The sequence below is a fragment of the Sycon ciliatum genome, chromosome 4 (genome assembly GCF_964019385.1).
Source record: "Sycon ciliatum chromosome 4, ocSycCili1.1, whole genome shotgun sequence".
Lineage (NCBI taxonomy): Eukaryota > Metazoa > Porifera > Calcarea > Leucosolenida > Sycettidae > Sycon > Sycon ciliatum.
Window position 1 is genome coordinate 21,411,058 of NC_088646.1, and position 14,533 is coordinate 21,425,590.

General features: G+C 46.4%; 1 long non-coding RNA gene across 1 annotated transcript; it reads left to right on the forward strand.

Annotated features, from left to right (window-relative positions):
• The first annotated feature begins 11,332 nt into the window (after positions 1-11,332).
• On the forward strand, positions 11,333-12,351 carry LOC135813658 (uncharacterized). Its single transcript, XR_010553073.1, has 4 exons — positions 11,333-11,460; positions 11,546-11,686; positions 11,830-11,899; positions 12,201-12,351. It is a non-coding gene; the product is annotated as an uncharacterized LOC135813658 (long non-coding RNA).
• Positions 12,352-14,533: the final 2,182 nt, after the last annotated feature.

Genomic DNA, 14,533 nt, shown 5'->3' on the forward strand with positions numbered 1-14,533 from the left:
GATAATGATACTGAAGTGAAGGTGTGAACCGCAAAGCAAGACCTTTACCTTCTTCCTGTCAAATTCGCTCCCCAGCTGCATACCGACATCATCCGCTAAAACCCAATCATACCAAGTAACGCAAAGGTCATCAGTTGACCTTTTGGACTTTTCAACTCTTATCCAAAACCACCAAGAGGAAAAAACCAGGATGAAGAAGACGTCAGTTGTAGAAGCGTTTGTGGAGGAGTTGTTACATTATTCTCAGTAAATAGATATGGCTGATACATTCGGTGTAGACTTGGACGACCGGTCGTGGTCTCTCACCACGGGTCCTTTACTAATAGAAAGGCGGACGCCAATAAGAACAGTTGTGGAGTTGGCAGATCAAAACGCGCAGCAAGAAATTTGGCACGTCGATGGTAGACTCCATCGGGAGGACGGACCAGCTCTTGTTGATAGTAGGGGAGTGTCCGCCTGGTGCTATGGAGGTCGCCTTCATCGCGTTAATGAACCGGCTTGGATAGGACGGGGTAGCATAGAGTACTACCTCAACGGCGCCCGTCATAGAGCCGGCGGTCCTGCAGTCAGTTATTATGACGCCACATGCGGTATTCTACGGTGGTATCACCACGGAAGACTCCACAGGTATGATGGCCCTGCAGTGGAAACATTTTCAGACCTTGGTGAAGACTCTGAGGGGTTCTACCGACACCGCGAAGAGTGGTATTGGAATGGCGTCAGACAAAGGATCGGCGACGGCCCTGCTCTGACGGAGAGATTTGATGGCGCCTATTTGCTGGAAGCCTGGTATGTCCAAGGGCGTCTACACAGAGTAGACGGACCAGCCAGGATCACTCGGAGTGATGATGGTATCACCATCCAGTGGTATTATCACGACCGGCTCCACAGGGAGAATGCGCCAGCCGTGATACGCAGGGAAGGTAACAACCGTGTACGGGAGTGGTACCGATACAACCTTCGGCATAGGGAAGATGGGCCTGCTTTCATCTCTCAGGAGGAGGGTATCTATCAGTGGTACCTCAACGGGGTGTATTACGGTGACCACCATCAAGACCAGGCAATACACCCCATGGAGCTGCAGTACATCAATGTAGTGCCTACTAAGGTAGACTCGTCAGCAATAAGTCATGAGCCCATTTGTGTGATTTGTCAGGATACCCTGAACCGTCCTCTATCCAAGTTGGAGTGTGGTCATGAATTTCACTTCCACTGTATCAAGGAGTGGATCAGTTCTGCCTCCAGCCCAACTTGCCCAACCTGCCGCTACTCCATGACTGCTGAGGACTTGGTTGAGTTCTTGTAGTAATACATGACACCGCTGCGTGTAGGCGACTACGAATGACCAGTCATGTGCTACAGATGGACACGGACACGCCACCCTAAGTAGCCATGAGCGGCTATTTGGACAAGGACAACAAAGCACCTCGTGGGTGGCCAAGGTTGACACTAGCCACAAGTCTGGTCGCTCAGTTGAATAAGCTGGGTGTGCCCATGAAGACCATGCAGAGGACAAGACAGACTGGAAGAAACTGTGCAGCTCGACACTCGAGGACAAATCAGTATCAGCAGCTACTACACCTTGCTGATGATGCTCACAAGACAGAAGTGGGGGAAAAAAACTGAATTTCTTTATTTAGTGCTCAACTACGCGAAATGTGTTATTATTATTATACATGTTCAACTGTAATCAGTCTGGCTGACTGCCATTCTCTACCACACATTACCGGACACTGTTGTGGTTGTCGTCGTTATCGTCGTCGTTGTTGATGTTGTAGTCGGTTGTTGTCGTCGTTATCGTCGTCGTTGTTGATGTTGTTATTGGTTGTTGTTGTCGGTTGTTGCCGGTTGTTGTCGTCGTTTGTTGTTGGTTGTTGTTGGTTGTTGTTGATGTTGTAGTCGGTTGTCGTCGTCGTTATCGTCGTCGTTGTTGATGTTGTTATTGGTTGTTGTTGGTTGTTGTTGTGTGTTGTTGTCGGTTGTTGTTGGCTGTTGGATGTTGTTGTCGGTTGTTGCTGGTTATTGTTGGTTGTTGTTGGTTGTTGTTGTTGTCGGTTGTTGTCGGTTGTTGGGTGTTGTTGTCGGCTGTTGGGTGTTCTTGTTGGTTGGTGTTGGTTGTTGTTGGTTGTTGTCGGTTGTTGTCCGTTGTTGTCGGCTGTTGCTAGTTGTTGCTGGTTGTTGTTGTTGGCTGTTGTTGGTTGTTGTTGGATGTTGTTGTCGGTTGTTGTCGATTGCTAGTTGTTGGTTGTAGTTGGTTGTTGTCGGTTGTTGTTGGTTGTTGTCGGTTGTTTTCGGCCGTTGTCGGTTGTTGTTGTTTATTGTTGGCTGTTGTTGGTTGTTGTTGGGTGTTGTTTGGTATTGTTGTCGGTTGTTGCCGGTTGTCGTTTGCTGTTGTTGGTTGTTGTTGCCGGTTGTTGTCGGTTGTTGGGTGTTGTTGTCGGTTGTTGGGTGTTGTTGTTGTCGGTTGTTGGGTGGTGTTGTTGGTTGTTGTTGGTTGTTGTTGGTTGTTGCCGGATGTTGTCGGTTGTTGTTGGTTGTTGTTGTCGGTTGTTGTCGGTTGTTGTCAGTTGTTATTGGTTGTTGTTGGTTGTTGTTGGTTGTTGTTGGTTGTTGTTGGCTGTTGTTGGCTGTTGTTGTCGGTTGTTGTTGGTTGTTGTTGGTAGTTGTTGTCGGTTGCTGTCGGTTGTTGTCGGTTGTTGTCGGTTGTTGTTGTTTGTTGTTGGTTGTTGTTGGTTGTTGTTGGTTGTTGTTGGTTGTTGTTGGCTGTTGTTGTTGTTTGTTGTTGGTTGTTGTTGTCGGTTGTTGTCGGTTGTTGGGTGTTGTTGTTGGTTATTGTCGGTTGTTGTCGGTTGTTGTCGGTTGTTGTGTTTTAACCCTTTGCGGTGCATCAGTCATTAACGACTGATATTGTGTACATACCGTAAAACTGTCGTAACTCCATCGATTTTAGTCCTGTTGCACATATCGAAATATGTAGATTAATCGTTATTTTGTTCATTATCCAGGAGGATGTTGCTATGATTCAGTACCATTTTTTCGCATAATGAGACGAGTTTGTGTAACGTTAGTGTGACGTGGGTATGCTGATTGGATGCGAGGTGGTGAGAGTATGCTGATTGGCCGATAACAATTAGTGGAAGGGATAAAGTAATGCGCTGCTTGTGCAGCGTAACCAAACACATGGTCTGTGGGAAACACCCTAGTAAAATAAATAAAATAATAATAACATGAATTGCCACCGGCACTTGAGAGACTCGAGCCCCGCCACCTTGTTCAAATCGGACTTGGTAGCTTCGTATTGGAACTTAATCTTCTTCTTTTTGAGGTATGACCGTACAAAACGCGCTTGGAGTTTTCATTTATTTTATTTTTTCATTGCAACTTTTTTAGCAGATGTCCACTCGTGAAACAACGGTGAATCTGGAACGAATAAATGGTCCATGCCAAAGGCATGACGAGTCTCGAAGTCTTCACATTCATGATGGAACCTTGTCATGATTGACGCATTCCTTGATGGTGCGCACATGAAATCAACCTGGCTCATCTTTTCCAATTCCATTCTTTTCACATCCTGCAACCCATACCCTACTAGTATCAGTGGGGACGCTAGAATCAGAAGAGGCAAGGCAGCACTCTTCCGTGGATGTATTACTCGACACAACACCACCCATACTTGTTTTCTAGAAGTTTTGAATATAATGATATATTGCAGTAGGAAGTAGTATACAGTCAAATAGGATAGGATAAGAATGAATGATCAGCTGTCTGATAAAGAATGCAGTTCATTAAAGACTTATTGGAAGCTCTCTACCAGCTGATCGTCTTGTTGAACGACGACACTGCATAATGATATGAAGCTCTCAGTTAGCTGTTTCAGTTCCGTGGTAGAAAGTGTCATGTGCGCGTCCAGAGCACGATGAAAACATCTGGGCTCCACGTAGATGCAGACGATTGGAGCAACAGTAAGACGTACCTTCAACGCCTGCTCGTCAAGGTCGAAGGAGACTGCCCCGGGGTAGATGAAAACATCTTGTTCCACATCCAGTTCGAACGAGCTGGTCGGGACTAGCTTGCTTTCACCGTTGATGTATACCCGACATTGACCGTCGGACGAACGTGATGGGTAGAAGTTGGTCTTGATCTTCTCCACACGTCCTCTTCGGAGAGTGTCACGGAGCGATGGACAAGTCTTGATCAAGTTCGTAATGATGAACTCAGTGGACTCATTCAGGTCGATGTAAACCTGTCCTTGAGCATCTTTGCGAGCTGTTGCCGTACTACCACAGGCTGGTAGAGCTCCTGAAGGGAAGTACATCTTATAACCAGGCTTGTAGAAGGATCTACCTGATGACTTGTAGGACAGTTGCATGTCCTCCTGAAACCCATCCACCACAATCTCTTTGTGGAGCTTGGTAGGAGCAGGTGGCACATAGCGACGCTTAGCCGGTACTGCGTTCGAAGAGAGCACAACTTGAGGAGGGTCAGCAGGAAGAGCGGAATTCTTCCTCACCCGTCGCTCGTAAAGGGAATCCATCTTCCAGGAAGCGAAGGCAGAACAACTCATCAGCACTGTATTCGATGAACGAATGACTCAACTACAGGACAACCATCTGTATTTATACAAGTCAGAGACGGGGGCGGATTGAAATGTTAAAATATGTGTCAACTAGATCAACCAATCACCATCAAGCCCGACACAAACATTTGCCCAATCAGCATTGAGCCCGCCAAAAACATTTGACCAACCAGCATCAAACCCACCAAAAACATTTTGTCCAGTCAGCGGCATGCCCACCAAATAATTATCTCATCTTAAAGATTCCTTACATGATACAGCCACTTTAGTGAACTGATACAGTATGGAAATAAGATCAAAGTCAAACGTGTGCAAGTTCTGAATCACGTGATCAAGTGAATAGGTTTCCCAACAATAGGCATCAATCAATGATGTCATAAGAGATGTATCAGATGGAGATAAAATCAGCAAATTCGTACGCAACGTGGACAGTTGAGATGATGACACCATCCTGGTCGACTCCATGAGATGCAGTACATATAGGAGTGGAAAATGCTGAGGAAGAGGTTTCATGATTCGACTGAACCTCAACCACGATACATTGCTACGAGGTAAGTAGGAACGCAGTTTACGTAGTACATCCACATTCGTATCGTATACTATGCAGGATAATGCTATAGCATAGTTTAAACTCTTGTACAAACAGGATTTTTTCATCGCAAGTAACTGCTCCCGAAGAGGGTGTACGCAAAGCTGATCGGATAAGAGTTCAGTTTTCGAAAGAAAATGCAAAAGATGACGATCCACACCGCATAACCGCTCATGTACAGCGTAACGCTTCTTCATCAAACTACATCTCCTATGCACATCATCTTCAGGGAAGTAAATCACCGCCATGACAAGTCCACACGAAGAACACACGTATCTTCCTTCATGTAAAACATGATCAAGATGTTGACACTGTTTTTCCTCCCCGTATTGCTCTTTTTCTTCTTCTTTCTTCTTAAATTCAGAATCCATCTTCACTCCTCACCAACATCCTCATTATGACACTATATCCAGCATGATATCTACTTTATATAACCAATCCTATCCGGGGCAATTATCAGGTACAACCATGGGGGTAGATGACCTCATACCCTCGCCAACACGTCGGCGAGGGTATGAGGTCATCTACCCCCATGGTTGTACCTGATAATTGCCCCGGATAGGATTGGTTATATAAAGTAGATATCATGCTGGATATAGTGTCATAATGAGGATGTTGGTGAGGAGTGAAGATGGATTCTGAATTTAAGAAGAAAGAAGAAGAAAAAGAGCAATACGGGGAGGAAAAACAGTGTCAACATCTTGATCATGTTTTACATGAAGGAAGATACGTGTGTTCTTCGTGTGGACTTGTCATGGCGGTGATTTACTTCCCTGAAGATGATGTGCATAGGAGATGTAGTTTGATGAAGAAGCGTTACGCTGTACATGAGCGGTTATGCGGTGTGGATCGTCATCTTTTGCATTTTCTTTCGAAAACTGAACTCTTATCCGATCAGCTTTGCGTACACCCTCTTCGGGAGCAGTTACTTGCGATGAAAAAATCCTGTTTGTACAAGAGTTTAAACTATGCTATAGCATTATCCTGCATAGTATACGATACGAATGTGGATGTACTACGTAAACTGCGTTCCTACTTACCTCGTAGCAATGTATCGTGGTTGAGGTTCAGTCGAATCATGAAACCTCTTCCTCAGCATTTTCCACTCCTATATGTACTGCATCTCATGGAGTCGACCAGGATGGTGTCATCATCTCAACTGTCCACGTTGCGTACGAATTTGCTGATTTTATCTCCATCTGATACATCTCTTATGACATCATTGATTGATGCCTATTGTTGGGAAACCTATTCACTTGATCACGTGATTCAGAACTTGCACACGTTTGACTTTGATCTTATTTCCATACTGTATCAGTTCACTAAAGTGGCTGTATCATGTAAGGAATCTTTAAGATGAGATAATTATTTGGTGGGCATGCCGCTGACTGGACAAAATGTTTTTGGTGGGTTTGATGCTGGTTGGTCAAATGTTTTTGGCGGGCTCAATGCTGATTGGGCAAATGTTTGTGTCGGGCTTGATGGTGATTGGTTGATCTAGTTGACACATATTTTAACATTTCAATCCGCCCCCGTCTCTGACTTGTATAAATACAGATGGTTGTCCTGTAGTTGAGTCATTCGTTCATCGAATACAGTGCTGATGAGTTGTTCTGCCTTCGCTTCCTGGAAGATGGATTCCCTTTACGAGCGACGGGTGAGGAAGAATTCCGCTCTTCCTGCTGACCCTCCTCAAGTTGTGCTCTCTTCGAACGCAGTACCGGCTAAGCGTCGCTATGTGCCACCTGCTCCTACCAAGCTCCACAAAGAGATTGTGGTGGATGGGTTTCAGGAGGACATGCAACTGTCCTACAAGTCATCAGGTAGATCCTTCTACAAGCCTGGTTATAAGATGTACTTCCCTTCAGGAGCTCTACCAGCCTGTGGTAGTACGGCAACAGCTCGCAAAGATGCTCAAGGACAGGTTTACATCGACCTGAATGAGTCCACTGAGTTCATCATTACGAACTTGATCAAGACTTGTCCATCGCTCCGTGACACTCTCCGAAGAGGACGTGTGGAGAAGATCAAGACCAACTTCTACCCATCACGTTCGTCCGACGGTCAATGTCGGGTATACATCAACGGTGAAAGCAAGCTAGTCCCGACCAGCTCGTTCGAACTGGATGTGGAACAAGATGTTTTCATCTACCCCGGGGCAGTCTCCTTCGACCTTGACGAGCAGGCGTTGAAGGTACGTCTTACTGTTGCTCCAATCGTCTGCATCTACGTGGAGCCCAGATGTTTTCATCGTGCTCTGGACGCGCACATGACACTTTCTACCACGGAACTGAAACAGCTAACTGAGAGCTTCATATCATTATGCAGTGTCGTCGTTCAACAAGACGATCAGCTGGTAGAGAGCTTCCAATAAGTCTTTAATGAACTGCATTCTTTATCAGACAGCTGATCATTCATTCTTATCCTATCCTATTTGACTGTATACTACTTCCTACTGCAATATATCATTATATTCAAAACTTCTAGAAAACAAGTATGGGTGGTGTTGTGTCGAGTAATACATCCACGGAAGAGTGCTGCCTTGCCTCTTCTGATTCTAGCGTCCCCACTGATACTAGTAGGGTATGGGTTGCAGGATGTGAAAAGAATGGAATTGGAAAAGATGAGCCAGGTTGATTTCATGTGCGCACCATCAAGGAATGCGTCAATCATGACAAGGTTCCATCATGAATGTGAAGACTTCGAGACTCGTCATGCCTTTGGCATGGACCATTTATTCGTTCCAGATTCACCGTTGTTTCACGAGTGGACATCTGCTAAAAAAGTTGCAATGAAAAAATAAAATAAATGAAAACTCCAAGCGCGTTTTGTACGGTCATACCTCAAAAAGAAGAAGATTAAGTTCCAATACGAAGCTACCAAGTCCGATTTGAACAAGGTGGCGGGGCTCGAGTCTCTCAAGTGCCGGTGGCAATTCATGTTATTATTATTTTATTTATTTTACTAGGGTGTTTCCCACAGACCATGTGTTTGGTTACGCTGCACAAGCAGCGCATTACTTTATCCCTTCCACTAATTGTTATCGGCCAATCAGCATACTCTCACCACCTCGCATCCAATCAGCATACCCACGTCACACTAACGTTACACAAACTCGTCTCATTATGCGAAAAAATGGTACTGAATCATAGCAACATCCTCCTGGATAATGAACAAAATAACGATTAATCTACATATTTCGATATGTGCAACAGGACTAAAATCGATGGAGTTACGACAGTTTTACGGTATGTACACAATATCAGTCGTTAATGACTGATGCACCGCAAAGGGTTAAAACACAACAACCGACAACAACCGACAACAACCGACAATAACCAACAACAACACCCAACAACCGACAACAACCGACAACAACAACCAACAACAAACAACAACAACAGCCAACAACAACCAACAACAACCAACAACAACCAACAACAACCAACAACAAACAACAACAACCGACAACAACCGACAACAACCGACAGCAACCGACAACAACTACCAACAACAACCAACAACAACCGACAACAACAGCCAACAACAGCCAACAACAACCAACAACAACCAACAACAACCAACAACAACCAATAACAACTGACAACAACCGACAACAACCGACAACAACAACCAACAACAACCGACAACATCCGGCAACAACCAACAACAACCAACAACAACCAACAACACCACCCAACAACCGACAACAACAACACCCAACAACCGACAACAACACCCAACAACCGACAACAACCGGCAACAACAACCAACAACAGCAAACGACAACCGGCAACAACCGACAACAATACCAAACAACACCCAACAACAACCAACAACAGCCAACAATAAACAACAACAACCGACAACGGCCGAAAACAACCGACAACAACCAACAACAACCGACAACAACCAACTACAACCAACAACTAGCAATCGACAACAACCGACAACAACATCCAACAACAACCAACAACAGCCAACAACAACAACCAGCAACAACTAGCAACAGCCGACAACAACGGACAACAACCGACAACAACCAACAACAACCAACACCAACCAACAAGAACACCCAACAGCCGACAACAACACCCAACAACCGACAACAACCGACAACAACAACAACCAACAACAACCAACAATAACCAGCAACAACCGACAACAACATCCAACAGCCAACAACAACCGACAACAACACACAACAACAACCAACAACAACCAATAACAACATCAACAACGACGACGATAACGACGACGACAACCGACTACAACATCAACAACAACCAACAACAACCAACAACAAACGACGACAACAACCGGCAACAACCGACAACAACAACCAATAACAACATCAACAACGACGACGATAACGACGACAACAACCGACTACAACATCAACAACGACGACGATAACGACGACAACCACAACAGTGTCCGGTAATGTGTGGTAGAGAATGGCAGTCAGCCAGACTGATTACAGTTGAACATGTATAATAATAATAACACATTTCGCGTAGTTGAGCACTAAATAAAGAAATTCAGTTTTTTTCCCCCACTTCTGTCTTGTGAGCATCATCAGCAAGGTGTAGTAGCTGCTGATACTGATTTGTCCTCGAGTGTCGAGCTGCACAGTTTCTTCCAGTCTGTCTTGTCCTCTGCATGGTCTTCATGGGCACACCCAGCTTATTCAACTGAGCGACCAGACTTGTGGCTAGTGTCAACCTTGGCCACCCACGAGGTGCTTTGTTGTCCTTGTCCAAATAGCCGCTCATGGCTACTTAGGGTGGCGTGTCCGTGTCCATCTGTAGCACATGACTGGTCATTCGTAGTCGCCTACACGCAGCGGTGTCATGTATTACTACAAGAACTCAACCAAGTCCTCAGCAGTCATGGAGTAGCGGCAGGTTGGGCAAGTTGGGCTGGAGGCAGAACTGATCCACTCCTTGATACAGTGGAAGTGAAATTCATGACCACACTCCAACTTGGATAGAGGACGGTTCAGGGTATCCTGACAAATCACACAAATGGGCTCATGACTTATTGCTGACGAGTCTACCTTAGTAGGCACTACATTGATGTACTGCAGCTCCATGGGGTGTATTGCCTGGTCTTGATGGTGGTCACCGTAATACACCCCGTTGAGGTACCACTGATAGATACCCTCCTCCTGAGAGATGAAAGCAGGCCCATCTTCCCTATGCCGAAGGTTGTATCGGTACCACTCCCGTACACGGTTGTTACCTTCCCTGCGTATCACGGCTGGCGCATTCTCCCTGTGGAGCCGGTCGTGATAATACCACTGGATGGTGATACCATCATCACTCCGAGTGATCCTGGCTGGTCCGTCTACTCTGTGTAGACGCCCTTGGACATACCAGGCTTCCAGCAAATAGGCGCCATCAAATCTCTCCGTCAGAGCAGGGCCGTCGCCGATCCTTTGTCTGACGCCATTCCAATACCACTCTTCGCGGTGTCGGTAGAACCCCTCAGAGTCTTCACCAAGGTCTGAAAATGTTTCCACTGCAGGGCCATCATACCTGTGGAGTCTTCCGTGGTGATACCACCGTAGAATACCGCATGTGGCGTCATAATAACTGACTGCAGGACCGCCGGCTCTATGACGGGCGCCGTTGAGGTAGTACTCTATGCTACCCCGTCCTATCCAAGCCGGTTCATTAACGCGATGAAGGCGACCTCCATAGCACCAGGCGGACACTCCCCTACTATCAACAAGAGCTGGTCCGTCCTCCCGATGGAGTCTACCATCGACGTGCCAAATTTCTTGCTGCGCGTTTTGATCTGCCAACTCCACAACTGTTCTTATTGGCGTCCGCCTTTCTATTAGTAAAGGACCCGTGGTGAGAGACCACGACCGGTCGTCCAAGTCTACACCGAATGTATCAGCCATATCTATTTACTGAGAATAATGTAACAACTCCTCCACAAACGCTTCTACAACTGACGTCTTCTTCATCCTGGTTTTTTCCTCTTGGTGGTTTTGGATAAGAGTTGAAAAGTCCAAAAGGTCAACTGATGACCTTTGCGTTACTTGGTATGATTGGGTTTTAGCGGATGATGTCGGTATGCAGCTGGGGAGCGAATTTGACAGGAAGAAGGTAAAGGTCTTGCTTTGCGGTTCACACCTTCACTTCAGTATCATTATCCTGAAAACAGCCCAAATGAGGTTCACGTGTCACTGTGGCGTTCGCCTTACAGGGGTAGTACCCCTGTTTCAACACCTGAGGCGGTGCGTCAAGCGCCGCCTCTTTCTAATCATATATTGCGATAAATGGTAAGTGTGCAGTGCTCCTAGCTCTCTCCCCCAACAAAAGAGCTCTATGACACTGTGCTTTCTGCGGTTTCTTTCGTTTTTACAGTGGAGAAAGGCTGGTGGGAGGCCAGGCCGTGGCCGCACACCTGGCGGGTGCGGCCCATCGGGCCCGTTACTGGGAGGGCCGGCAAGTCGGGCTGCTGTTGCAGTCCGACTACCGGGACGCCATGGAGCGTATCCGGACCCTGTAAGTAAGCACTGCTCTGTCTACATGTATACTTACCCCCCTCGTTATAGCGATACTTACTTGTTTCGTATCCTCTTGTCTTACCCTGCTTCCGTATTCGTGACACTAATAGTGTTTGTGTGCGCTCATGCTTGGTTTTACAGATGACGTATGTATGAAGGTCTGGAGCTAGCTGCCGTCTTCGGGATGTGCCATTTGTTTTCAAAATTATTTGTAAGTACTTGTAACAGGCGTAGTGTAGTAACTGTGTATGCAGTGTAGTAACAGTGTGTGGTGTTTTGTGATGGTCCTGAGCGGTCGTAATGTGTTTTGTGATGGTCCTGAGCAGTCGTAACGTGTTGGGCTACTGAAGTACACTGCATGAAGGGGTATGTGTGGGTGCTTCGACATATTCTCGTGCTTCCTAAACCCTAGATACGTGTATAGCACTATAACCTAGATGTGTGTGTGTGCGTGTGTGCGTGTGTGTGTCCGCGCATGCGTGCGTGTGCGTGCATTGTGTTCTCTACTACAGACTCATCCAAGTCAATTATTTAAATAAAAGTGTATTATAGTAAACAGTATTGTGTTTTGTTATGGTGAATATGTGGGGAATGGTGGACATGCCTTAGTGTGACTGGATACCCGCGGGTTGTGACTCTTTGCTGGCCACTCTGGATTCTCCAGTATAGATTCGGTACAGTGCAGAGGGGATTTGTGGTGCGTAGCAACACTGCTTCACTGTGACCCCCCTTCAATAATTGTTTTAATGCATGATACTCCGGGCGTAGCCGGTTGATTCTTACTGTATCCCGATTAAAATAGAAATAAGCATCTAATGTACATGCATGGATAGTTGGCATTTCCCAAATCGGCCGGGCGAAAAATTCGCCGAAAACAGTGGTTTTGAAGAAATTACCCATCTTTTTGCCGAATTTTCAAATTTCGCATGTTGAATTCGCCGAAAACCGATGTTTCAGTGCTTCACAGAGTGTGTGTAAATGACTAAATGTACATGACGTAATAGGACCGGTGGGTTCAAGTACTACGTTGAGCCGAATTCTGATCTTGGGGTTCATAATATGGCCGAATTTGAACATTCTCTTACCGATCGAAAAGCCGATTAGACATGCTCTGTATGGGCAACTTGTCAATCAGTGCACATCTACGATGTGTGAATAAAACAAATGCAAGGAGCGTGAACTTGTTTGCTGCACATCTACGAAGTGCGAATCAGGGAGTAGTATAATGACACGTGTACTAGTACACCTTGTGTTGCACTGCGTCTTTTCCACACGCAGGGCCACTGAAGGTCACACGCTCCGCGTGCGTATGCACGCATGCGCAATATGTCACTTCACGCAATGCACATCTACGAAGTGCAAATCAGGGAATAGTACGTATTTTACTACTCCACGGTGCGAATGCACCGAACGTGCACAAGTGCACGGTCGCCACGGAAAAGAACATGATGACATTTATGACATGGCAGGGCCAAAGGTCAAACCCTAGGGGGTCCCGGGGCCAGACCAAGCGCGCCCGATACAGTGTGCCTTATTTAACCCAAAGGTCAAAGGTCAAACCCTGGGGAGTCCCGGGGCCAGACCAAGCACGACCGACACAGTGTGCCTTATTTGGCCCAAAGGTCAAAGGTCAAAAAGTGTGCCAGAACCTGCCCCGCACTAACTACTGGCGGTGTCTTGTTCCAGAGAATGGCACCAATGAACTGGATCGTACCTCGACCAGAAGGAACGGGCCAGAAGGGTACCTGCAATGGGTTTTGGTCAGCTCCACGGGTGCGATCACTCTGTGTTCTGGCGTAATAATTCCTAAACAGGACACTTGAACGGCCATGAATGCAGCGGCGAAGGAATATTAGGATTTTCGCTGCCAGGGCGTCCTCGAGGGTAGGAAGACAGAGTCTCTCGAAGAGCCCTGCAGTGGAAGTCCACGGCGGAAAGCCAAAGAAGGCACGGATTGCAGCTTTCGTCATTCGAGTGAGGGCGTCAATGTTTCTGGCCATCAGAGACGGATAGATTGCATTGGACGCGTATGTTAGTCTGGACATGATCATTGCATGACATGCAGATGACCTCGTAGTCTAGATTAATTTTAAAACAATCAGGTACCGGATCTACCAGTACAATGTACCGGTGACCTGGTAGACTTCACCGACGGTCTATGCAGGATACTTAGACCTCGGGGGCCGGACCTCGCCCCATGCTCGGTCTTTTACTCAGTTAATCCTGCAAGGCTGCATGCAGCACCTAACGGGGAGGGTGAGAGTCTCACAAACAGTACTTGCCACACTGGTACAATCTGGCATGGTGGAGGGCCACTGGTGGCCTGGCACGAGCGAAACGTCCTAACTTAGCCTGGTTGTGTTTCTCAGCATAATAGCCGGTTGTAACGTGGATATGCGAACTTTACATTAATTTGTCACAGCTGAGCTGAGCTGAGCTATAGCCCTAATCGGTCTGTAATCTATACAAGCGCAAGTAAGTTTCCTCGGAGACAAACGCTATACTGTAATGTTCGGAAGAAGGACACATTCAACAACTTACCATTGCGTACACGTGACAAAATAGAAAACAATCATCTGAACACGTACACACAGGAGAACATTCAGGATGCTTCAGCGAATGACAAGCAATACATGTAGATAATTGTACGTATAAGATCTAACATCAGGACAACCAGACGGTGTGCGTTGGACAAGTGGCAAGTCCAACATCAAAATTCAATGCCTAGCCAACTCAAGCACAGCTGTTGACTCCGCGCCTTACTAGATGCTCCTCCCGCCTGTGTATATTCACACTATTAAAGAAACCTACCCTGCTTGAATTTCCCCGAGTATGGCGGAGTATG